Genomic DNA, 26,884 nt, shown 5'->3' with positions numbered 1-26,884 from the left:
ACATAACACTGGTCTTGAAAGACCTACACTGGCTCCCAGTATGTTTCCGAGCACAATTCAAAGTGTCGGTGCTGACTTTTAAAGCCCTAAATGGCCTCGGTCCAGTATACCTGAAGGAGCGTCTCCACCCCCATTGTTCTGACCGGACACTGAGGTCCAGTGCTGTGGGCCTTCTGGCTGTTCCCCCACTGTGAGAAGTGAAGCTACAGGGAACCAGGCAGAGGGCCTTCTTGGTAGTGGCACCCGCCCTGTGGAACGCCCTCCCACCAGATGTCAAAGAGAAAAACAACTACCAGACTTTTAGAAGACATCTGAAGGCAGCCCTGTTTAGGGAAGCTTTTAATGTTTAATAGGTTATTGTATTTTAGTGTTCTGTTGGAAGCCGCCCAGAGTGGCTGGGGAGGCCCAGCCAGATGGGGTATAAATAATTTATTATTATTATTATTATTATTATTATTATTATTATTATTATTAATAATGATCCCCCAGCTGGTTGAGCAGGCCTCAGTCTGTTCTGCACACGATTGCTTTCCACCAGCTTTGCAGGCTGCCTAGAGATAACCTGGCTCTGGTGATCGGTGCTGTGGTAACTTCCGGGTTAGATTACTGCAATGTGCTATACATGGGGCTGCCTTTGAAGATAGTTCGAAGCCAGTGGCTCACCTAGTCCAGGATCCTGTTATCACTGTATTAAAAGGGCATACAGGTGGCGCTGTGGTCTAAACCTCTGAGCCTCTTAGACTTGCCAATCAGAAGGTCGGCAGTTCGAATCCCCGTCATGGGGTACTCTCCTGTTGCTCTGTCCCAGCTCCTGCCAACCTAACAGTTCGAAAGCACGCCAGTGCAAGTAGTTAAATAGGTACCACTATGGTGGGAAGGTAAATGGAATTTCTTTGCACTCTGGTTTCCGTCACTGTGTCCCGTTGCACCAGAAGCGGTTTAGCTATGCTGGCCACATGACCCGGAAAGCTGTCTGTGGACAAACGCCTTAGCTCCCTCGGCCTGATAGAAAGATGAGTGCTGCAACCCCATAATCGCCTTTGACTGGACCTAATCACCCAGGGGTCCTTTACCTTTACCTTTTTTAATCTATCACTTTGTTGTTTGGATGCTTAATTATTACTGGGGTTTTTTTTTTTTAAAAAAATGCTTTTAATTTGGTTATAAGTCACCTTTGTATAAGACAACTAAAACTGTGTAAGTTATAATAGGAAACCAAATGTTACTATTTGGTAAGACAAGTTTCCCTCACTTCCTCTGATATTTGAGTGGCTGTGGCAATGGGGAAATACTTGGTTGACCCCTGTCAACCAAGCACCTGAAGTTTGTCTCAACATGCTAAGTTGGCCTGGTGTCCACATAGCTTAAAAAAGCCTGAAAGCTGTTGAGCTTTTCTATACAGTGTGAGTAGTTCTGTATGTAGAAAGTAATCTCTAAGCCCAGAGGTCACCCCCACTGCCACAACCACACAGAAATGGGAAAAAATGAGGAAAACTTGGCTTACCAAAAAGTAACACTCAGTTACTGTGGTGTTGTTGCTGTTGTCACATCATAGTAGGGTTGCCATATTACTTTCTACATACAGAACTACCCACACTGTATAGAAATTTATTCATGTATGAGACTACAGCGGCAAGAATGTTACTTGCCCAACAATGGAAAGAAGAAGTAGTCCCAGCAAAGGAAGAAGGGATACAAAAACGTATGGAATATGCAGAAATGGTGGAACTTACCAGAAGAATAAGAAATCAAGATAACAAACTTTTTATAAAAGAATGGAAATGGTTTAGTGAATATTCACAGATAAATTGTAAACAGATAAAAACTTTGACAGGATTATTGTAATAACCTGCAGTTTCATAAGAGTGTATATTTACAGAAGATGAATAAATGAGCAAATTAAGTTAATTAGGATATGAAGAAGATATTAAAAATAAATTTAAGGAACGGCAGGAAGAGGGGGAAGGAAGTCAAGTTTTGAAATGTCAAAATGATTGTAAAATCAGTGAATTGTATAAACCTGAAAAATATAAATACTTTAAAAAAGAGAGAGAGATTACTTTATACATGCAGTTAGTCACAACATGCTATATCAGGCTGTCCGTGATGTGGTTAGCTTTGATCGGTTTGCAAACAGGGATATATATATATCCCTAGCTGCTGATCTAGGTGATTTCCTTCAGCGGAAAGGTGGAGGCCATTTGAAAACACAACTGTTTAAAGCTGAATCGAAGTTTCCTCTGTGTGCAAGGGATTTCTTTCGCATGGGGGTGCTCAAAACGGTGTACCCCACAAACATCCCTGCACTTTGAGGTGTTGCAGTCTGTTCTTCCACCTTTTTCTGCCTCGCTTGTAGACCCAGCCTCCCTCCCTCTCTCATCTTTCTAGCCAAGATAAAACGGAGGTTAAGGTTAGTAGAAATAAGAGTTTATTTCAGTCGTGGCCTGCTTTCTGCTTGCTACAAGACTGCTCTCATGCAGCTACCATAGCACTGCAATTGCTTCCCAGTTGGTGGAGCCAGAGGAATCTGTAGGCAGAGTGGCAAAGCTTTGCAGTACTAGGCAAAGTATCACTTCCAATGTGTTTGTTTCTAAGTCTGTTCCTGCATTAATCTGCAGTTTTTCAAAATGAAGATCTCTGAATTTATATCGGTGCAGGCATTTCAAATGTATCTTATCCTAAAATATGCATATTGTGACATCCTGTGTTCTGAGAACTGCATTGCAAAATTCAGAGACGTGCAGAAACTGAAGGATTCAATACATTCTGATCTGCACATTAGTTTGGAAGGTGCAGGTCAGATCAGTTAACACTAGAATCCCCCAAATCCTTAGAATTTGCAAAATTCCCCAAAACTCTCCATAGTCTACTGAAAGATAATGCTGCATATTCAATCTTTCAAGTGTTCCTGTGCAGCAGGATCTTTAGGTAGGTGATGGAAACCCTGGAAAATACTGATAATGAGAGAAGTACAAGGGTTTGGAATCTCAAGGCCATTCTGACTTGGTTTCCCTTTCAGTTTTTGAGCAAAAGGAAAGTGAGACCAGATCATTAAGCTTTGCCTGCTACCTAAGAAAATGTGGTTCCGAACACACACACACACACACACACACACACACACACGAAGAACCAAATTCCCAGAGTAGTGGAAAACTATATTGGATTGTGGTGGCCTTTGGCTGTGAGCAATAAAGTTTGCCTGGGTATGCCGGAAAACCCTGTGTATTTATACATTCTCTGATTTTGTCCCCAGAGATCTGCAGTAGTTGAACCAAAAGTTATCGCCTTACCTCAATAATTACAGCTTGAGTTTTTTATGAGCTGTCTTATGCAAGAGGTCAGTCTGAGTAGTAATAATGGCCCCCTCTGTTAAACACACAGGTCTCCCCACACACACCTGTAAAATGTGGAGGGAGATCGACATTTTCTGCGCTGGGTCATTGCTTTTCCATCCAAAATGGCTCCGAAAACACAGAAGAGGGTATGGTTTGGCCTCATTGGCATGTTGTCAGCATTAAATGTGGCATCAAAAGCAGCAAAATTAAGTGTGTTCCCCCCCCCCATACCGGAATTTTTTTCCTCCTGACTGAATCGAACAATGCCGTTGCCATAGAAACAGCCTTTCTCAAAAAGGTCACTTGGAAGAAACTGTGTTTTAGGTGCAACTCAAGGAGATTATGGGGGATTAGCTAATTTATATATATATTTCTTTAAAGGAAATATTATGAGCGAATAATATCCAGCTGAACTGGAAGGCTCTTTCAGTAAATTAAAAACTCTGTGATAAAAGCTTTATTTCCCCTTTTCAAAATAGGAACGGTATGCAGTCGGGTGATATCTGAAATAGAGAGATTGTGTGTGTGTGTGTGTGTGTGTGTTTAACTTGGTTTTAATTAAACCTCAGTCAGGGCTGAGAAATGTGGTGAGAGCAGATAATTGCCATATTCCCAATGCAGATTTTAAACTATGGCTTTGATATGTGTAACTCCTGACTTACTTCCAGGGTGAGATGATGCTCTTCCACCTTTCAAGGAGAGTAGGCCAAGGCCACATCCACACCAAACATTTAAAGCATTCTTGTACCACTTTATTACCCCTCACAGAATCCTGGGAACTGTAGTTTGCTGTGGGGGCTGAGTTGCCAGATCCCTGTACCCCTTATAGAGTTTCAATTCTCCGAGTTCCCTGGGAAGAGGGACAGTTAGATAAGCAATTTTGGAAACGGTAGCTCTGTGGGGGGGAGTGGGGGGTCTCTAAACAACTCTCAGAAGCCTTCGTAAATGATTGTTGTTGCTATAATCATCATAATTTACTAAATTTCCATAACAATCTTCACCCGAAGATCACAAGGCAGTTTACAATAAAAAACTCACAAAAATGCATAATATAAAGGTAAAGGGACCCCTGACCGTTAAGTCCAGTTGTGGACGACTGTGGGCTTGTAGCGCTCATCTCGCTTTATTGGCCAAGGGAGCCGGCGTACAGCTTCCGGGTCATGTGGCCAGCATGACTAAGCCGCTTCTGGCGAACCAGAGCAGCGCACAGAAACGCCGTTTACCTTCCCGCTGGAGCGGTACCTATTTATCTATTTGCACTTTGATGTGCTTTCGAACTGCTAGGTGGGAAAAGCAGGGACCGAGCAACAGGAGCTCACCCCGTCACGGGGATTCGGACCGTGACCTTCTGATCGGCAAGCCCTAGGCTCTGTGGTTTAACCCACAGAGCCACCCGCGTCCCTTAACGCATAACCTAGTAACAAACAAAAACATCTCCCCAACGAAATCGTGGGAGAAGTGGAATGGGTTTTTTGCCTGGCGCCTGAAGATCATCAACGAAGGCCCAGGTGAGCCACCCCTGGAAGAGTATTCCACAAACTACAGTTCCAGTTACAGATAGGTAGCCGTGTTGGTCTGCCATAGTCAAAATAAAAAAATTCCTTCCAGTAGCACCTTAAAGACCAACTAAGTTAGTTCTTGGTATGAGCTTTCGTGTGCATGCACACTTCTTCAGATACACTGAAACAGAAGTTGCCAGATCCTTCTATATAGTGAGAAGGTGGGGAGGGGTATTACTCAGAAGGGTGGTGGGAATGGGAGATTGGCAGATAGCTGAGATAGCTGAGATACCCTTCTGAGTAATACCCCTCCCCACCTTCTCACTATATAGAAGGATCTGGCAACTTCTGTTTCAGTGTATCTGAAGAAGTGTGCATGCACACGAAAGCTCATACCAAGAACTAACTTAGTTGGTCTTTAAGGTGCTACTGGAAGGAATTTTTTTATTTTGACTACAGTTCCAGTGATTCTGTGCCGGAAGCCCTGGCTGCATGCAGTTCTATGAGAGTGCTTTAAATGTAGGGTATGGATGCAACCCAAATGCAGTGTGAGAGAAAAATATGGGAAGAGGCAGCAGACCCTCCAAGTGTCCCTATTTTCCAGGGACAGTCCTGGATTTACAGAAGCTGTCCCAGTTTGATTTGACCCTGGAATGTCCCGCTTTTCCTAAGGACGTCCCAATTTCCATCAGAGAATGTCGGAGGCTATGGGTGCAGTGAGAATGAAACTTAAAGGCTGTAGTGAAGAAGCTATTGCCTGAGACATAATGATGTTGCCCATCTACTCTGGGCGGCTTCCAATAAAATATTGAAAAACAATAAAACCTCAAACATTAAAAACCTCCCTGTCTTCAGATGCCTTCTAAAGTCAAATAGATGTTTATTTCCTTGACATCTGAGGGAGGGCGTTCCACAGGGCGGGCACCACTACCGAGAAGGCCCTCTGCTTGGTTCCCTGTAACCTCGCTTCTCACAGGGAGGGAACTGCCAGAAGCATAGCTGTCAACTTTTCCATTTTCTTGCGAGGAATCCTATTCAGAATAAGGGAATTTCCCTTTAAAAAAGGGAAACGTTGACAGCCATGGCCAGAAGGCCCTCAGAGGAGGACCTCAGTGTCTTGGATGAATGATGGGGGTGGAGACGCTCCTCCAGGTATACTGGGCCGAGCCTGTTTAGGGCTTTAAAGGTCAGCACCAATACATTTATTATGTGAAAGGCCATAATTATCTTAATATAATAAATGTCTTCGGGGCTTCTTCTGAATCAGTAGTCTGAGTCAGTAGGGATAGCCAAGGCCTATGGGCACATTCAGATTTTTGAGCAAAACCTCCACCTCTGATCACTTCTCTCACCTGTTCCCCAGTTCAACTGCCCCCCAACAGAGAGTGAAAACTTCGCTTTCCCAGTGGACTTGGGTAAAAGTTTGATCCAGTACAATTAATCTGAGCCTTGAAAAGCACATAGAGCTGAAAGAAGAAGTGGAAGACAATATCTGTTTTCCAACTTCCTCCTACAGCGCTGTGTACTTCTTAAGAGAGAGAAAAGTAACCGACCTCACCACCACATGGCCAAGGAGCCGGCCCGTACAGGGGGGTGAGCAACCGGGTACACTTGTCCAAGACTTTGGAAGGCTAAACTGGCTAACAAGAGCCCCGTCTTGAGACTCAGATAAGCTCTGCATGGGCCTGCCAAGGGGGCAGCTCATAGGCTCTGTGGGTATGTAGTGAGATAATACAACATTTCTATAAGAATCAGAAATAAAGCCTTCAAATGGTCAAATTTACATTCACTAATCATTGCCGTAGGAATATATTTGAACTATTATTTCCTCCACTATATTTATTTTGTTGTTGTTGTTGTTGTTGTTGTTGTTGTTGTTGTTGTTCTTCTTCTTCTTCTTCTTCTTCTTCTTCTTCTTCTTCTTCTTCTTCTCCTCCTCCTCCTCCTCCTCCTCCTCCTCCTCCTTCTTCTTCTCCATTGTAAACCTTTAACTGCTATCTTGATGTTTTTCAGATCAGTTTGCCCACTGATGAAGCTTGGCTTGAGTTCTAATCATTGCCAATCCAACTGTCCTCCGTCCGAACCAGCATTGTCAAACTTTTCAAACTTCATGGGACTTCTCTCTACATTTTCATCACTGAACACGTTGAACAGCATCTGGACCACAACAGAGTGCTGAGGAACCGCACATGCTACCTCTTGCCAGCTGGAGAAGAACCCATTAAAAAGTACTCTCTAGGTATGGATTTTCAATTGACTCAAGAAAGCATTTAATAGTTATTCTGTTTAGACAAACTTTCCCAAGCTTAGCATACCAAGCTATATGAATCAATTATATTTACTATATCAATTATACCACTCATTTTCCCAAAAGGAGTTGCGTTCATGAAAAACCTATAGTAGGTAGATACCCACTAAATTTATGATTATTTTTCCGTATAATGCTAAAAGCAAGGATTCCAGCTGTCTGTGTCCCCTGACTGCTCTCTGATCTCAGCTGAACTCACCGTGAATCTCCTGGAAGTGGGGCCGCTGGTGACATGGAGAGCATGAGTGATGTGCACAGCTCTCCTTCTCCTCCAAGCGTTTTCTGAATGCAAGTAGACATAAAACTTGAATAGGGATTGCGTGAGGTGAGATGGCAATGAAGCAAGTCGTAAAAAGTGTGTGTGGCGAGGGGATGCTCATTGCATTCGGTGTTGAGGAGGAATAGTAGCAACCTTCTGTGGTTCAATTGATGAAGGATATGCTATGAGTACAATGAATGAATGAATGAATGAATGAATGAATGAATGAATGAATACCTGCTTGAAGAAGCAGTAAAGGTAAAGGTAAAGGGACCCCTGACCAGTTGTGGCCGACTCTGGGGTTTCAGTACTCATCTCACTTTATTGGCCGAGGCAGCCGACGTACAGCTTCCGGATCATGTGTCCAGCATGACTAAGCCGCTTCTGGCGAACCAGAGCAGCGCACGGAAATGCCGTTTACCTTCCTGCTGGAGCGGTGCCTATTTATCTACTTGCACTTTGACGTGCTTTCGAACTGCTAGGTTGGCAGGAGCTGGGACCGAGCAACGGGAGCTCACCCCGTTGCGGGGATTAGAACCGCCAATCTTCTGATCAGCAAGTCCTAGGCTTTGTGGTTTAACCCACAGCGCCATCCACGTCCCTTCTGAAGAAGCAGTACCATCTGCTTAATATTGCTCTCCTTGAGGTAGGGTCTGGCTTAGGGAAAGGCGACCTAGCTATGATTTGTCATGGTATCTATAACACATAACATGTTGTTAGGCAAGAAAGCAGGACATAGGATTATATCCAACTAAGTTCTACTCAAAGTAGATCCACTGAAAAGAATAAACCTAAGTTAGTCATGTCCGTTAACTTCACTGGGTTTACTCTGAGTAGGACTAGCATTGGCAACAACCAGGGACGCAGGTGCGCTGTGGTCTAAACCACTGAGCCTCTTGGGCTTGCCAATCAGAAGGTTGGCGGTTCAAATGCCCGCGATGGGGTGAGCTCCCGTTGCTCTGTCCCAGCTCCTGCCAACCTAGCAGTTTGAAAGCACGCCAATGCAAGTAGATAAATAGGTACCGCTGCAGCTGGAAGGTAAATTGTGTTTCCATGCTCTCTGGTTTCTGTTGCGCCAGAAGTGGTTTAGTCATGCTGGCCACATGACATGGAAAGCTGTCTGTGGACAAATGCCGTCTCCCTTGGCCTGAAAGCGAGATGCAAAACTCTGCAAATAGCCATTAAAATAATAACAATAAAAATTAAACAGCTGCAAAAAGCCTGCTGGCATCTAAAGTTCTGCCAAAAGACATGGGAAAGCCAAAAGCAAGGATGGCTGCTGTGTTTCTGCTGAAAGATTGGAACATGCAACACTCAAAGCCTGGCTTCTAGCTGTGGCCTCTCAGACCTCTGTGCCACTAGGGACAATGGTGCTTCTACAGATGATTTCAGCGATTGAGCTGGGATATAATGGCTCAGGTGGTCCTTCAGGTACCATGGACCCAAATTCGCACAGGTTCATATTGTTGAACACCTTGACACCACCCTGATTTCTCCCCACCTCGCAATGCTTTTGTCTGAGCAAAACTCCCTGCTGCTGTCTGGTTAGGCAGTGACTTGTAAATATCTTGACTTTTTGTGCTACTTTAAATACTGTCTTGAGATTTTTTTTGTTAATGTGCTGAGGAGTTAAATGTAATAGAACCATCATTAACCAATTTTATTGAACTAATAACTCAGAAAGACCCTGCTCCTACCATTTGTAGCTGGGCTAACAACTTAGCCATTTTTAGCACCCCAGATAAGAATACTCCTAATTAAGAACCAGGAGATATACATAAAGAGACTGATGTGAAGTCCTCTTTCAATTTTTCAAACTGTGAGAATACCTCTTCGAGTTTTATGGTGTTACAATCTCTGCTTGAACAATCTGCAGACAGGATGTAAAATTATGTGCTGAATTGTGTGTGTGTTTAATTACTGTTAGACTCAGGACAGACAGGAGCCTTTTTAAAATGCAAAAATTAAAACATGCTATAAATACAGTGGTGGGGGAAGAGGGATAGTATAGTATAACATCACAATACATCTTGATGGCTTAAGAAAGCATTCATTTTATTGTAGAGTTTTAAAGAATTGATTGTTTTATTGCACTATATTATTCCTATGTCTGTTGTTCCGAATTGTCATGGTGAGGCACCTTGAACACCTTATGGTGGAGGGGAAGAATGCAGGTGCTTATTTAATAAGTAAATAACATGCATTCAGCTTCTTCCAGAAGGTACTTCTTACACCTGAACTAGCAGAAGCCAAAGCTAGCAGGGGAATATTATTATTATTGTTGTTGTTGTTACTGCTACTACTATTACTACAGTACTACTACTACTATTTTTAAAAAATCACTGCCACTCCAGTGAACAGTAGAAGAGTTGATGTGAAAAAAATACTATTATTATTATTTCTTGAATTTGTATACCCCCATATACCTGGAGGTCTTAGGGCGGTTCACAGAACTGTGTATTTCTATTCTTGCTCCCATAAGCTGGAGAAATGGTGCTGTGAGATACTTTCTCATATGCAAACGTATTTATTACAAGCTACAGAGAGAATCTAGGCTCTCTTTGGATCAAGGGCAAATGGATCTTGTGAAAAATAGGCAGGTGAAACAGTTTTGATGCCTCCTCTAATCCAGCCCATTGACCCTAAAGCAGCTTCCATTATTCGTCAACCTGCATTGACTTCCACCACCTGTGACATTGTGGGCAGAATGTATGGGATCAAAGATATTTGCCATATACTGAGACGGAGACAGGCCTTCCACAAAGGTCTGAAAGCCTACAAGTGTGATGGTGCAGGGCTAGACGATCGGATCTCAGCTTGCTGGGGAACTCATAGGTGACTGACTCAGCCTATGTCAGAGCAGCACTGTGGCGATCACACAGGGTCCCCGGACGTTTGACGGTCTATTGATCCCTGTGCCACCACTGTGATTGCCTCCTCACTGCCACCAACCCATTTCTCTCGGGTACACATGGAGTCCAGACAGTTGTTAACATTAACAAATAATCAAGTTTATTTTATAAGCATGAAAAAGTTTATGGTTTCAGTTAATTTTTCTTGTCAGTTTCTTAATCTTAGTGTCTTTCCTGACCTATACGTTCCTAACAACTTCAAACTGATTATCCCAACTATCTATCTGACTCCACCTAACAGTTCCTCTCACTCTCTCACAACACAACTCGACCAACCCACAGACTTATCCTCCCTCTTCCTTCTCTACCTCCCAACTCTCAACTGACTTTCTAACAGCACCAACTCTAACTCTAACTCCTCCCCTTGGGTTCCCACTGGCCAATCACTTCACACTCATTTAACCCTGTCCTTATGACCCACCTAGGAGGCAAACGCCACAAGCACGCATACTAGAAAAAAATACTGATTCAATTGTCTCAGATGGTCATGAGACCCTGTACTAATAGGTGTGATTTTATGGACTCGGATTGATAGAAGGCTATCAATCAGTTAAAGATGGTTGAACTGATTAAATGCCTAGCATTTAACCAATCTGTCAGTTTGGATAACTGTCCAGCGGAATTATCAAGAGGGGACCCCTTTGCTTAGCACCCTAGAAGGTTTGTAGGGAAGGAGGTAGTATTTGAGATACATTTTTCCGCCTTCCAACATGAGTTTGCAGTTATGATGATAATTTTAATTTCTTCTTTTTTTAAAAGTCATTGTGAAAATTCAGCAACATTTTAGTGGGAATTTTGCAAAGCAATTCCGTTTTATATAATACATTTTTGGCTGGAAAACTACATTGCAAGATGACAAGGATGGCTGTGTTGAAGTCCACATATTGTTTCAGAAAGTGTGAATTGGGTTAGGTTTGCCTGTAACTGTGAACTGAATCGAATTTCTCCCCATCCGTATTCAGAACACCACAGGAAACTTACCAAGGGATGAATGAGTCACTCTGTTTCCAGTCTGTGCCACCTTTACATGTCTTCTCTTAGAAGTTCATTCCATCCCATTTCCGTATCAATCTCCAATTTAGAAAGCAATGAAAAAAAATGTGCATAAGTCTTTAAATATGCATTTTAAACATATTTTCTCCAAAAATGCACTTTTCTAGATGCATTTCCCCCTCAAAATTTGTATTTATAAATGCATTTTTGAGTTGGTAAGTTCTATATAATGTTCAGAGAAATGTGAAATCCCTGGAAGATATGGAACAGAGCCGATCGTATTCAGAATTGCAAAGATAGAATTCCTCAAGCACTTCTGATGGTGGATCCACAATCTGGGTGCATGATGGAATAATCTGACAGCGGCTTTCCTACACACTTGCTGATTTGCTTGCTGTATTTTTTTAAAATCTGCCCTGAAGATTTGTTGACCATTTCTTCCTAATTCTCACACACCCAAATCGAAGTGGGGTGTCTCTAAATTGTAACCAGGGAGAACAGCTGGAACCAAAAATAGCTGTCGATTGAGAGAGAACTTCTTGCTTGCACAGAGCAGCCTGGTATTCTGCCTGTTTACATTATTTTGGCTCTTAAAACCACTCTAGCGATGGGTCAGGCTGTGTTTCCATCTTGTAATCTCTGCTGTCAAGTAAACAGGACATGGAGGAAAGCTTCTTGTTAATGCAGAAGCAGAAAAAAACCCCAAAACTTTTAGAGGCTGTATGTCGTTCAAGCCTTTAACCCCACGTTGACCATCCAAATTGCATTTGTCTGACACAACTATGATGTTCTTGCAGGAGGGGGTGGCAGGGGGGTTGAAGTGATACCACACGGGCTGCTACTTCAGAAAATCCAGTTGCAAAGAAGTTCCTGTTTGTGCTTGAATTGGTTTCAAAGCTTGTTTTGGGAATGTAATTTACCTAGAAGAGCAGGAATGCAGCTTTGCCTCAGAGGGGGAAGAGAAGCTCTTAAACTGTGTGGAATTAAATAAGTTTTCCTCTCCTCATCTCTGTTCCCATCCGCTTCAGGCACAGAGTGGTGACAGGTTGAAAAATGGACCGTTGCATAGCTGAGATAACTAACCGGGGCCAGAGACATCCCATTTGCCCTGTCCTGCTACAGAAGATTATGGATCGTGTACTGTGCAAACCAATTGAGAATTTCCTTTTTGTCTTGGCAACTTTTGGTATTCCCCAAGTCTTGAGTTGTGGGCCAGTTTTGCACAATGCACAGATGTCTGTACGTTTCTGAGCACAATTCAAAGTGTTGGTGCTGACCTGTAAAGCCCTAAATGGCCTTAGTCCAGTATACCTGAAGGAGCGTCTCCAACCCCATCGTTCTGCCTGGACACTGAGGTCCAGCGCCAAGGGCATTCTGGCAGTTCCCTCACTGTGAGAAGCCAAGTTACAGGGAACCAGGCAGAGGGCTTCTCGGTAGTGGCACCCACCCTGTGGAACACCCTCCCACCAGATGTCAAAAAGAAAAACAACTACCAGACTTCAGAAGACATCTGAAGGCAACCCTGTTTAGGGAAGCTTTTAATGTTTAATAGACTATTGTCCTTTAATATTTTGTTGGAAGCCACCCAGAGTGGCTGGGGAAACCCAGCCAGATGGGCGGGATATAAATAAATTATTATTATTATTATTATTATTATTATTATTATTATTATTAGTGTGGAGAACCTTAGTGTGTGAACCAAGACCCCCTTAGGAAACAGCTGCTGCTTCACAGCAGTTGTTCCCATGACTGCCTGTAGTTGAAAAAACACAGCTGGAATTGTGGAAGCAGGAAGTTCTCCCTGTCTCTGGGAAGAGCTTGGTTCACAAGCTGTATTTCTCCCTGCAAGCGCATCCACCAGAACAGCCTGCATCCGAGTCCTTTAATCCGAGTCATCAAGAGAAACAGCAGTCACTTCTTGTCTCCTGAACAAAAATATGTTTTTATTTTATTTTTGTGAAGAGTGCTATTCTCAAATGCATTGGGCATACCCAGTAGACAATTGCAAGTACTTTTTTTAAATAATACCATTTTTCCAGTACTTTGTGAGTTTAATGTTTTGGCCGGGGGTGGGGGTGGGAAGTGATACTGTCCCCCTCTTTTGGGGTTGAATTGCAGTCTCTCCCCCCCCCCAATGTTTAGCTACAAAAGTAACTTTAACTCTGAAACCTGACATTTAATCAGAATATTTAGCATACTTGGAACAAATAGTTGTTGATGATGCAGGAAAAATCAGGGAGAGAGCAAAAATGCTTATCATTTCCAGTGACAACAGGAGACCTCATACAAAAAACACTTGAGCTAGCAGGAGTTCCATTGCATTTCATGGAAAGCAAAGAGAGGGAGGGGGATATCTTGCAAGTTCAGAAAATAACTCATCAAAATAAAACAGGAAGAGAGGCAGCAAACAGAAAAGAGAGAATCAAGAAGAATGAAACAGGGCTGTCACCAGATTAAAGAAACCTTAGGGTGAAACTGTAAGGAAAAGTGGCAGAAGATGGAAGAGATCAAAGGCCAACTCCATAAGTGGCATGAACAAAACAGGAGATGGGCATAATAAAGTGTGCCACAACTGAGTTTTGCTGTTGTCTCTTGTAGGCATGGACATACTATGCACTGGTGTGTGTGTGTGTGTGTGTGTGTGTGTGTGTGTGTGTGTGTAAGAAAAAAGAGACAGAAATGTTCCTGATATATAACTGATACACACCCAATTTTGCAATTAGCATCACTCATTATCATTCTTGTTAAGGTAAAGGGACCCCTGACCATTAGGTCCTGTGGTGACCGACTCTGGGGTTGTGGCACTCATCTTACTTTACTGGCCAAGGGAGCCGGCGTACATCTTCCAGGTCATGTGGCCAGCATGACTAAGCTGCTTCTGGCGAACCAGAGCAGTGCACGGAAACACCGTTTACCTTCCCGCCGGAGTGGTACCTATTTATCTACTTGCACTTTGACGTGCTTTCAAACTGCTAGGTTGGCAGGAGCAGGGACCAAGCAACGGGAGCTCACCCCGTTGCAGGGATTCAAACTGCCGACCTTCTGATAGGCAAGTCCTGGGCTCTGTGGGTTAACCCACAGCGCCACCCGCGTCTCAGGGTGAAACTGTACATTGCACTTAATCCACGCGGCTACATGTCTTTCTTTTCCTTAGATTAATAGCAACTGCAGCAAGGGGTGGTGGTATTAAGATCACAACATGTAGGGAGGGAAAGTCAATCCTTCCCTATCCCAGCCACAACCTCCCTTCCTCACATTGCTCCTGTAGCTTAGCAAAAAGGAGAAAAGAAAAGAAAATCCATTTGTGCAAAGTCGGCATCACTGCACACAATATATGGGGCATTACAAGTAAACTTAGTTGACTGGTGGTTTAAGTTTTAGTGGCTCAGTAAATCAAATGATAAAATTTTCATCAGTGGGATTATGTATAAAATAGTAGGTTTGAAGCTGAAGGCATATTTCCCTTTTGGGGCATATGTGGGGTGTAGCAAGAGGCATCCCACAAACGCACCCCCCAAACCCAGTTTCTCAAACAGGAAAGACTGTCTTCTAAGAAGGAGTTGGGTATCTTCCGCTGGAGGAGACATCATTAAGAGGCAATATAAATGTCAGGAGCTTGTCCTACACTCGGGTAGGACCCTGACAGAGACACATGCCCGACTGGCATGTTCTCTCCCTCCTGGTCGAACATTTGGGGGCTTCAAAAGCTTTCTTCTGCCTGAACATCACAGCGACCAATGCCAACAGACACCGGCACACTTAGGAATCTGCAGAGTCTTCACAGCTTGTGTAACTCAGCTTGTGTAACGCAGCTTGTGTAACTTGTGTAACTCAGCAACTCAGCATTTTGGCTAATCTATGTTTAGCGGGTGGCACTGTGGGTTAAACCACAGAGTTTAACCCTCTGTGGGTTAAACCACAGAGTTTAACCCTCTGTGGGTTAAACCACAGAGCCTAGGGCTTGCCGATCAGAAAGTTGGCGGCTCGAATCCCCACAACGGGGTGAGCTCCCGTTGCTCGGTCCCTGCTCCTGCCAACCTAGCAGTTCGAAAGCACGTCAAAGTGCAAGTAGATAAATAGGTACCGTTCCGGCAGGAAGGTAAACAGTGTTTCTGTGCGCTGCTCTGGTTCTCCAGAAGCGGCTTAGTCATGCTGGCCACATGACCCGAAAGCTGTACACCGGCTCCCTCGGCCAGTAAAGCGAGATGAGCACCGCAACCCCAGAGTCGGTCATGGCTGGACCTAATAGTCAGGGGTCCCTTTACCTTTACCTTTATACATACAAACACCCACGGAGCACTGCAACATGGCTCCCTCTCTCTCTAGCATCAGACAGCAAAGAGAATGAACAAAGGACAATAGTCCTACTTCACGGAACACAGTAACACAAACACCCTGTTTCCGTCACTTCCCACTCTGTGGAGTCAAAACATACACCGTCATGTCATGGACAACAATCCCATAACTGCAATCACGGAGCAGGAATTCTAACGATAACAGCCCTCTTCAGATATTTGGAGGGCATAGATAGCACAGCAAATTTGCTTTCTGTTGCTCCAGAAAGTTTTGGAAATTGAACAGACTTCCGGAACGTTTTGGAAATTGAACAGACTTCCGGAACGGATTCTGTTCGACTTCCGAGGTGCGATTGTATCATTGTTGTGAGCTACTCTGGTTTTTTATTTGAACGGTGGTATATAAATATCTTTGTTAATAAATAAATTCCCCAAAAGCTGCTTGGGTGGAGAGGGTTAATTACAATTGTTTGTTACACACCTTGCTTTGTCCTTTCTTTTTTGCATGAATTTCTTTCTTCTTTCTATCTCCCTGGCTTTTGTATTTTTTGTTTTTTTTAGATCCTCTGAACTTGGAAGTATTCCTTTTCTCCCCCGCTTTCTTCCCCCCTCCCTCTTCATTTTGCCTGAACGTGCGTCTTTGTCTCTCTGCGATTCAGGGTATTAACATGAGAGTGATGGCATTAATATTGATGTGGACCTCCCTTAGTAGAAGCTTCATTTCTGAGAGTGCCAGCAGCATATAAATAGTATTACTGGGTAATTAGCGAGCATCAAGCTGTGCTCTGATTTATCAGGATTTTATGTTTCACTTTTCTTGCCTCATCTAGCTTGTATTGGGTTTCCATTCCCAGATTGTGCCTAGAGAAACACTGAGCTGAACAGAGCAGAAATGGATGAGAACAATTCGGGAGCAATGACATGTTCTTGCTTGGCTCCTGTTTTCACCCCAATAGATCAGCTCCCATCAACTCTCAACAGCATGGCCAGTGGCCAGGGATTATGGGAGTTGTAGTTGTAGTTGTAGCAGCATCTGGACGGCCACAGCTTAGCCATTCTACAACAGAGATTATGCTTCTGTACAGAATGCAGCTGCTGGAATGCCAGCTGGGACTGGGTGTTGTGGAATCATAAAATCATGAGTTGGAAAGGTCCCGCAAGGGGGTCCAACCCCATGCAATGCAGGGATGTGCAACTTTCCCTTATGGGTATTGAACCTGCAACCTTGGCATTATCAGTCGTTGTTGTTGTTTAGTCATTTAGTCGTGTCCAACTCTTAGTGACCCCATGGACCAGAGCACTCCAGGCACTCCTGTCTTCCACTGCCTCCCGCAGTTTGGTCAAACTCATGCTGGTAGCTACACTATCCAACCATCTCGTCCTCTGTCGTCCCCTTCTCCTTGTGCCGTCCATCTTTCCCAACACCAGGGTTTTTTCCAGGGAGTCTTCTCTTCTCATGAGGTGGCCAAAGTATTGGAGTCTCAGCTTCACGACCTGTCCTTCCAGTGAGCATTCAGGGCTGATTTCCTTCAGAATGGATAGGTTTGCTCTTCTTGCAGTCCATGGGACTCTCAAGAGTCTCCTCCAGCACCATAATTCAAAAGCCTCAATTCTTCAGCGACCAGCCTTCTTTATGGTCCAGCTCTCACTCATTATCAGTACCACACTCTAACCGACTGAGATACTGAGATACCCAGAAATACATTTAACTCTGCTGCAAGAGATGCACTGACCTCCAGTCCATTTCTGAGTAGGGATGGCAGAGAATTTCGATTCAGCTTGCATTTAAAGGCAGAGCTACTTAATTTGCACTTTCCAAAACAATGCACAATTTGAAACCCTTCTCTGAATTTTGCGGTAACGTTTTCCAGCCGAATTTTGTGTGCAATATATATATATATATATATATATATACCAGAGTAAAATGTGCATAGAATTGCATATGCTATTTATTTGTTTTTATTTCATGAAATTTATACACTGCTTAATTGTAAAAACTCATAAAGGGAATTTTCCAGAAAGCATAATATTAGTAAATGTAACTTACAAAAATCCATTATATTTGCGGAAAGTACATTGCAAAAATGTTTGTATTTGGAGCGACACCTTCATTCTCTTAATTTTGGTGCTTAGCAAAGGCCTTTAATTTCCCCCAGGCCTTTTATAACTTTTCAAAATTGAGCTTTTCTGCTGCTTTCGGGAGCTTTTTCCATTGAATTGTTGGATTCCTCTCTCTCCCGCCCTAAAATGCCCTGGAATCTTTGAAGGGTGGGATATAAATCTGTTATATACAATTTTATTAGAAAGGAAAACTTCTGGATCTATCAATCTATTTAAATATTTATCAACTGCGCTTTAATATAAAACATCTCAAGGCAGTATACAACCTAAAAAGCACAGCAAAGCATCTCAGGTTTGAAAGTCCTGTCTGAAAAATACAGTTTTTAGAAGATGTTTGGAAAAGAGCAGAGAGGACCCCTGCTAATTTTGGCCTAGAGATCCAAGACCTAAAAGCACAGGGATTTAATGCAGAAGACAAAACTCTTAAAAACAAAACAAAACAAAACCTAGATTCTGATTTTTCAGAAAAGAGCTCTCCTTTTGCACATGCCATGTTCCTTAGAATCATTCCATCCTGGGTGCTCATAAAACTAGAGGGGGTTTCACACATGTTGAATGAACCTTGGGGGGGGGGAGTTCCGGGGTCCATGCAGTCACCCACCACTGTCATCTGGGCTGCTGCCATAACCGCACTCCTTTGACATTTGCACACCCTTTGGATATTGAAAGCCATTCTACTTCTATATGTTATGTCAAAAGTTCATTTCTTCACTGCCTTTTTAGCCAAAAAGGCCCCCAATGCACCTCACAAGGAATAATACAAAGGATAATTCAAGCAAAATAATTTTTTAAAAATAGTGTAGGAAAAATTAAAACAAAATCTAAAATGCATTCACATTTCTGCCAAAAGGGAGTACCCAGCAAAATATCAGAGATTGCAGGAGCAGTTCCTCTCATAGCTGTCAACGTTTCCCTTTTTTAAAGGGAAATTCCCTTATTCCAAATCGGATTCCTTGCAAGAAAAGGGAAAAGCTGACAGCTATGGTTTCTCCTTATAAGAATCTCAGGTAGGGGTGATGAGGTGGTGGGGCAGAAAGTAGCCTCTTGATAGACCCAGCACAATTTCTCCCTGTAGCAACCTGCAGTATGTGGTCGGAGCTCCTACGCAAGAGTAAGCACCTTACTAGAGAGGATCCAGCCTTGTACGGAGAAGCCATACCATTATGTCTGTGCAGACGTCAGGGAAACATAGAAGCAGCAGTGGGTGGCACTAGACAACATTGCTACATGTTTCAGTGTGTAGAGGGACCCCACACTGTTGTGAACCCACCACTGTTGTGTCCCATGGCTTTCATTTGAAACCCTGGCTGTTTTACTGAAGAGGGCAGAAGCTGAAATGTTTTAACTAATCAAATCTGTATAATATTTTTTGTACAGAACAATGGGTGTCATGAAGTTGGATGTCAGAATGCTGAGTTGTTATGATGATGCTGTATATTATGTTTTTGTTGCATGCCACCCTAATTTCCAAGGTGTGTGAGATTCCAGGGGTTGATTACCCAGGGTTCGTGTTTCCTTTTGGAATGAGGCACAGCAGAGACTGTGGTGTCTTTATGAAATATGGTTTATTTACACACATATATACCTGAGCCTATGATGGAGGGGTCCAAGGCATTAACACCCCCAAAAGGGTCTTGTTCCTCCTGTAGCTACAGCCTTGGATCAAACATTGCTCTGACTTTTTCTCCAGCTTGCTCTGCTCTCAACTTTGTCTTTTTCTTTCTAACTGTCACGAGTTGGCCATTTGCCGTCTCACACAGAGCCCCTTCCCTTTGTTCCCCTTAATGGCCCATCACTCCGGCGATCACTTCATCAGACTTATATTTTAACACGTGCTGGATCCAGGGGCTAGAAGTGTCTTGGCCATGGGTAGGCATACTAAGGCCCGGGGGAGCCGGATCTGGCCCAATTGCCTTCTAAATCCAGCCCATGGATGGTCCTGGAATCAGCGTGTTTTTACATGAGTAGAATGTGTCCTTTTATTTAAAATGCATCTCTGGGTTATTTGTGGGGCATAGGAATTCATTCATCCCCCCCCAAGGTCTGCCCCCCCCCAAGGTCTGAGGGACAGTGGACCGGCCCCCTGCTGAAAAAGTTTGCTGACCCCTGGTCTTGGCACACAGCCTTAAGCTCACAACACTATGATAAGTGCAACATTTTAACATTCTTCATTTTATCTTGCGTTTTATGTGATTCATTTTTTGATTGATATTGTATACCATGCTGTGGTCTGCTGGACAGAAGATGAGGTCGTGTTTATATGTGTGTATGTACACACACAAAGAGAGAACTTCTAGTGACCGTTGTACCTAATCTGATGGCTTTAGTCATTCTCAATGCTGCCCTTAAATTGCTCCCCTCCATTGCTAATTTCAAAGACGCATCACATTGAACATCACAAGGTATAGGATTTCATGTAGCACTAAACATACCTATCCAAAAGTTTCCAACCACTTGTTTTTCTCCTATTAATATTCCTTGGTGCAAATGCATTCCTTCACTAACAAACCCCAAGGTGGAGCATAAGGCTCTCCCTAGAGCTGCTGTCAAGCTTCCAAACAGTTCAGACTTCCCAGTCGCTTACTAACTTGAGCCGCTGGTAGGAAGCTGAAACCAAAGATGTACAGATCAGATAACACCAGCCTGAGATTTGGTCTAATCCTGCAGGGCTCTTAACATTTTTGCTCCACCAAGTATTATTTTGCTCCCTTAGCTCCTGTGTCTAGGCAATCACAAGTTCCATCTGAGGCTGTTTACCCGTGGCAGGCAGCACAAACAGATTGTGCTGCTTCCAGTGCTTTTCAAAGAAGGAGAGAGTTTGATATGTGGAGGGCTGTTGGAAGTGTGAGTCCAGCTTCTGACCTGTACCCACAACTCACAGATTATGTATGGTTAGCTCCGCCTCTTTCTCTGTGAGAGATCTTGAGAATCCAGGTTGGTATTCCCTTGGTATTCCATGAAATTGTATTAGTGCTTTTCTAACAGGGGACGCGGGTGGCGCTGTGGGTTAAACCACAGAGCCTAGGACTTGCTGATCGGAAGGTCGGCGGTTCGAATCCCCGCGATGGGGTGAGCTCCTGTTGCTCGGTCCCTGCTCCTGCCAACCTAGCAGTTCGAAAGCATGTCAAAGTGCAAGTAGAGAAATAGGTACCGCTCCGGCGGGAAGGTAAACAGCGTTTCTGTGTGCCGCTCTGGTTCGCCAGAAGCGGTTTAGTCATGCTGGCCACATGACTGTCTGCAGACAAACGCCGGCTCCCTCGGCCAATAAAACGAGATGAGCACCGCAACCCCAGAGTCGTCCGCAACTGGACCTAATGGTCAGGGGTCCCTTTACCTTTAACAGGGGCCAGCCAGATGCCTGTGGGAAACCTGCAAGCAGGACCTGAGCACAAAGGCACCATCCCCTCCTATGGCTTCCAGTGTCAGGAGCTTGTCCTGCTCTTGAGTAGGACCCTGGCAGAGACACATGCCCAACTGGCATGTTCCCTTCCTCCTGGTCGATTGTTCGGGAGCTTCAAAAGCTTTCTTTTGCCCGAACATCACAGCGACCGATCCACAGAGTCTCCGCAGCTTGCGTAACAGACCTTAGCAACTCAGCATTTTGGCTAATCTACGTTTATTTACATATAAACACACATAGAGCACTGTAACACGGCTCCCTCTCTCTCTAGCATCAGACAGCAAAGAGAAAGAGCAAAGGACAATAGTCCAGCTTCACGGAACACAGTAACACAAACATCCTGTTTCCGTCACTTCCCACTCTGTGGAATGAAAACATACACCATCATGTGATAGACAACAATCCCATGACTGCAATCACAGAGCAGGAATTCTAACATCCAGGACCTGCTATTCAGAAGCATTACAGCCTCTGACCATGAATGTAGAGCCTAGCCATCATGGCTAGTGGCTATTGACAACCTTATTCTCCACAAATTCATCTACTCTTTAAAACCTTCTCTGTTGGCAGCCATCACTGCCTCCTTTGGGAGTGAGTTCTGTAGTTTAACTATGTGCTTCATGAAGAAGCACTTCTTTTGTCTGTACAGTCAAGTCTTAGCTTACACAGGGGTTATGTTCTGGGGACAGTTCATAAAGCCAAAATCCCCATATAGTCAAAACACACTTTCCCAGGGCCACTGCACACTCTTCTTGTGCACCTCCAAATACTCTTCCCAGGTGAGCGCAGTGGGGGGTGGGATTGCCAACTAACCCCCTCCCCTGGGATGACTAACCCTTTTTCATTTTAACTTCTTTTCAGCCAGGTGTGTAAAGCTGAATTCACTAGAGTTAAATGCACTTACGCTGCACTGAATTTTCAAACATTCAGCTTCATTGGTTATTGTAATGGGATGATTAGCTGCTTGTGCGTAAAATCGTGCTCCCTCAGAGTTTGTGCGGCTCCACAAACCTCTGTGTGTGACAGAGCTCCTCAAACATGTCTGCTCTAGTCACTCGTAGAGTCTGACAGTGGCTGTCTGCGGAAGCGCTTCCAGCAAAGAAGCTCCTTAACGGAAACGCGTCTCCTGGACTCACGACGTGGCAGCTTCCGGCGAAGCATGGGTCTCCCTATGGTAGCTTCTGACACCTCCCCGCTGTTCTCGCTGGACGTGTCCCTCACCCCTCCCTCTTCCCTGCTATTTCCTGCTTGGGCTGCTGCGTCTCTCTCAGCATTCATGAGCTCCCCCTCCAGAGTACCCTCTCTCCCCCTGCTGGTCCCTGCTTTAGCTGCGGACTCCCTCCCAGCCTCTGTGAGCCCTTCCACCTCCCTTTCCTCTGATGTCAGTTCCCTGACATCCACCTCCCCTCCAGGGCCCCCTTCCCCCCCGCCCATACTCTCTCCTCTGGGCGGTGAGGAGATAAAACCCCGAAAAGAATCCTCTTCATCTTCAGACGTCTCGAACATTTCCCTCCATCGGTCTTCGTTCCGGCTCGCTGAATCCTCCTCCTCCTCTGAATCAGAGAACCCCTCCAACTCTTCTTCTTCGTCGGTGGTGGCAAAGTATTCCCTCCGGAACCTCGCCACTGGCTGAGGTTTACGTGGGAATCTCTGATGAAAAGTTTCTATTAAAACCTCGTCATCTACATCCTCTGCCATGACCCAGGTGTTTTCCGACTCCGGCTCCCCTTCCCACATTACCAAATACTCTACTTGATCTCCCTTCCACCTGGAATCGAGAATCTCCGCTACATGGTAGCTGTGTTCCTTCTCCTCCATTGCTGGTCCCCTATTGACCCTCCCTTCTCTGTCCCCTTTATACGGTGACAGCAACGACCTGTGGAAAACTGGGTGCAGCTTCATGTGGTTCGGTAACCGGAGTCTGAAAGCCACTGGGTTGACCTGCTGCGTGACTTCAAATGGGCCCAGCCTTTGGGGTCTTAACTTCTTACAACCCCCTTTGAATGGTAACCCTTGGGTTGACAGCCACACCTGGTCCCCCACCCTAATGCTTTCACCTTCCCTTCTGTTTTTGTCTGCCTGCCTCTTATATTCCTCCTTAGCCCTGTTTAAGTTAAGTTGGAGCTGGCGATGGATCGCTTCCATTTCTTCAACGAACTGTTCTGCAGCTGGAACACTCCAGTTCTCCCCTTCCCCCCCTGGGAAGGCTCGGGGATGGCACCCGTGATTAGCCAAAAAGGGGCTCATCCCCGTGGACACGTTCTCTGCATTGTTGTAGGCAAATTCTGCCAACGCCAGCTTCTCCACCCAATCATTCTCTCTGTCATTCACATAACACCTCAAATATTGCTGGAGGACACCATTAGCTCTTTCCGCCTGCCCGTTGGTTTCTGGATGACGGGCAGTTGAGAAATTAACCTCTACATGCAGTAAGCTCATGAGCTTCCTCCAGAACCTGGAAGTAAATTGTTTCCCTCGGTCTGAAACCACCCTCAAGGGGGCGCCATGCAACCTAAACACATTTTCTACAAACAATTTAGCGGTTTCTTCTGCTGTGACCGCATGTGAGCAGGCTATAAAGTGGGCCATTTTAGTTAACAGGTCTACCACAACCATGATGGCTGTTTTCCCTCTAGACCTTGGCAGATCAGTCATGAAATCTATTGCCACTGTTTCCCATGGTCTTTCAGGTGTGGGTAGTGGTTCTAACAAACCTGCCGGTGCCCGCCTCTCCCCCTTGGCTCGTTGGCATTGGTCACACCCTCTCACATACTCCCGCACATCTTCCCTGACCTTGGGCCACCAACGTTCTCTGGGCCTGGCACGTAACAAATCTCAAAGTTAAATTTGGAGAACTCCTGGGCCCATCTCAACTGCCGTTGGTTGAGCACTCGCGCAGTTCTCCAATACTCTAGATTCTTATGGTCCGTGCACACTTGCACCTTATGTTGTGCACCAATTAGCAGGTGCCTCCATCTCCGGAAGGCCTCATGAATAGCAAGAAGTTCCCGGTCGTACACCGTGTAGTTCCTCTCAGATTTGTTCAGCTTTCGCGAAAAGAAGGCACACGGTCGCCACTCTGACTCCTCCTTCCCCGGCTGCAGAAGAAGAAGCACCGCCCCTATGGCTCTGTCAGATGCGTCTGTTTCGACCCTCAGCTTTTTTTGTAAATCCACATGCAGAAGTTGTCCTTCAGAGGCGAAGGCCCTTTTCAGTTCCTCAAACGCTCGCTCCGCCTCCGCCGTCCAAACAAACTTCTTTTTACTGCTGAGACAGTCCGTAATGGGCGCCGTCAGGTGGGCGAAGTTTCGGATGAACTTACGATAAAAGTTTCCAAACCCTAGGAACCTCTGCACATCCTTCTTGGTTTTGGGTGTTTTCCATTCCAGCACTGCCTGAACCTTGCCGGGATCCATGGCCAATCCCTTGTCTGACAGGCGGTACCCCAGGAATTCCACCTCCTTGGTATGAAACTGACACTTCTCCAGTTTCACCCACAGCCTGTTGGCTTGCAGCCTGCTCAACACTTCTCTGACGTCTCTCACATGTTGCTCCTCATTCTCCGAATACACCAACACATCATCTAGGAAGGCCACGCAATTCTTGTAGAGCAAAGGACCCAGTACGTGGTTCATAAACGATTGAAAGCACGCTGAGCCTGCTTGTAATCCAAAAGGCATAACGAGATATTCAAATGCCCCCAAAGGGGTGAACATGGTGGTTTTCCATTCATCCCCTTTCCTTATACGTATCAGGTTGTACGCCCCCCTTAGATCCAGCTTTGTAAAAATCTTTCCCTTCCGCACCCTGGTCAAAATATCATCAATCCTGGGCATAGGGAAAGCCACTGGTTCTGTCACTGCATTTAACCGCCTGAAATCACATACAAGTCTCGGCTTGTCCGTGTGCTTTTTATCCACAAAAAACACTGGGCTACCCCCCGCTGCTTTGGACTCTCTGATGAAGCCTCTCTTCAGGTTCTTGTCAATGAACTCTCGCAACTCCTGCATTTCTCTGTCTGACATGGCATACAACTTGCCTACAGGAAGCTGTGCTCCAGGGAGTAAATTGATCTGGCAATCAAAGGGCCTATGCGGGGGTAGTTGGTCAGCTTCCTTCTCGCTGAACACGTCGCTGAGATCTGCATACTGTGGTGGTACCTTCACCTTCTCCATTACTTCAGTCCCTGCTAGGGTGGCTTGGGCCCCTGCTGAACCCTTTTCCCCTTTGCAGTGTTCTAAGCAATGTGCTGAACCAAAGGAAACCACTCTTTGATGCCAGCCCACCAGCGGATCATGTAGCGCTAGCCAGCTCATTCCCAAAATAATGGGAGCGCCTCCCAAGGTGGCCACATTAAACGCTATCAGCTCTGTGTGCCTTGCCACCCTCATTATCATTGGGACGGTCTGCAAGCTGACTCCTCCTCCCAACAACTCCCTGCCATCGATCGTGGTCACCTGCAGGGGGTTGCTTAAAGGGATAGTCTGTATCTGGTGTTCAGCAGCAAACTCCTTGCTCATAAAATTGCAGGAGCTGCCTGAGTCCAACAGCGCCTTTATTTTTAGGGGATGTCCATTTTGCAGCTCTAGCGACACTTCAATCACTAGAGCAGGTTGAGGAGCTTCTGGCACGGGCACTTTCACTGCTCTTTGGCCTGGCTGCAGTGCCCCGACTGTGGCAACCAGGCGTTGGCTTTTACCTGCTCTGTTTCTCCCTGCTCTCCTCCCTCAACAGCTCCCACCATCCCTTGCCATTCCTTCCTCTGGGGGCAGACTCTGGCAAAGTGGCCTGGCTGTTGGCAGAGATAGCATTTCCGGGCGCCCTTTCCCTCCTTCTTAGCCCCCTCACTGGGCTTTGAAAATGCGCGCGCGCGCGCTGTTCCGATTTCCATCGGCTCTGCCGGCGGGAAAGCTGGCTCAGGAATGTCTGGAATGCGGAACTCCTTCCAACATTCCCCTCTCCCTTCCCGCCTCTCCAAGGCTCTTGCCTCCTGGCGCGCTCCTATGGTCAGCGCAGATTTGGTCAGCTGATCCATAGACACCGCCCTGGGACTCCGGGACAGTTCGTCTTTCACAGCCGAAGAAAGACCTTCTTCAAATAGCATCTGAATGGGTGCCGCCGATAAATCCCACCCCAATCTGTGAACCAGCATGGTAAACTCAGTCCAGTACTCACGGACAGATCGGCTTCCCTGCTTGCAAGCCATTAGCTGTCTGCGCACCACCCCTTCCTCAATATCGCTGGAAAACATGATATCCATTGCACGAAAGAACTTCATAGTGTCCTTTAGGACGTCATTGTGCGTTGCCATTAGGGGTCGAACCCAGTCTCGCGCCCCCTTCTCAAGGTGCCCAATTACGAAAGCAACTCGCGATTCCTCATCAGGGAACTCATCAAACTGCACATTAAGGGCATATTGCATCTCTGTCCTAAAGGCATGGTAATCCTTGGGGTCCCCCCCAAACTTCTGCACCAATCTTGGTACCTTTCTGGGGAACTGAGTGGTTCTCCCCTTCTTGTCTGCATCCTGAGCCCTTCTCTCCTCAAGCCTCGCCGTCTGCAGCGCAAGTTGGACTTCCAACGCTCGGTATCTTTCTTCCAAGCTTGGACCAGCTCCAACCCCTGCTCCTCCGGTTCCGGCTGGGTCGCTCATGATGCTTTCTCCTGCACAGGCAGCGTACAGAGACTGTCAGACTGCTGTAATGGGATGATTAGCTGCTTGTGCGTAAAATCGTGCTCCCTCAGAGTTTGTGCGGCTCCAC

The 26,884-nt window shown here is 45.4% G+C and overlaps 1 protein-coding gene across 6 annotated transcripts in view; it reads left to right on the top strand.

Annotated features, from left to right (window-relative positions):
- Positions 1 to 26,884, top strand: part of PKNOX2 (PBX/knotted 1 homeobox 2) — a 443,888-nt gene that overhangs the window by 194,929 nt on the left and 222,075 nt on the right. For 5 of the 6 annotated variants that reach the window (XM_081171729.1, XM_081171731.1, XM_081171730.1 and 2 more), the window contains one exon: positions 6,848 to 7,073. The exons of the other annotated variant lie outside the window; for it this stretch is intronic. The gene's annotated coding sequence lies outside the window, so the exon portion shown is untranslated. The remainder of the gene's footprint in view (positions 1 to 6,847; positions 7,074 to 26,884) is intronic. 6 annotated transcript variants of the gene reach the window in all.

The sequence above is a fragment of the Podarcis bocagei genome (assembly GCF_964188305.1).
Source record: "Podarcis bocagei genome assembly, chromosome: 15".
NCBI classification, from domain to species: Eukaryota; Metazoa; Chordata; class Lepidosauria; order Squamata; family Lacertidae; genus Podarcis; species Podarcis bocagei.
This window is presented reverse-complemented; position numbering and strand designations above follow the sequence as displayed.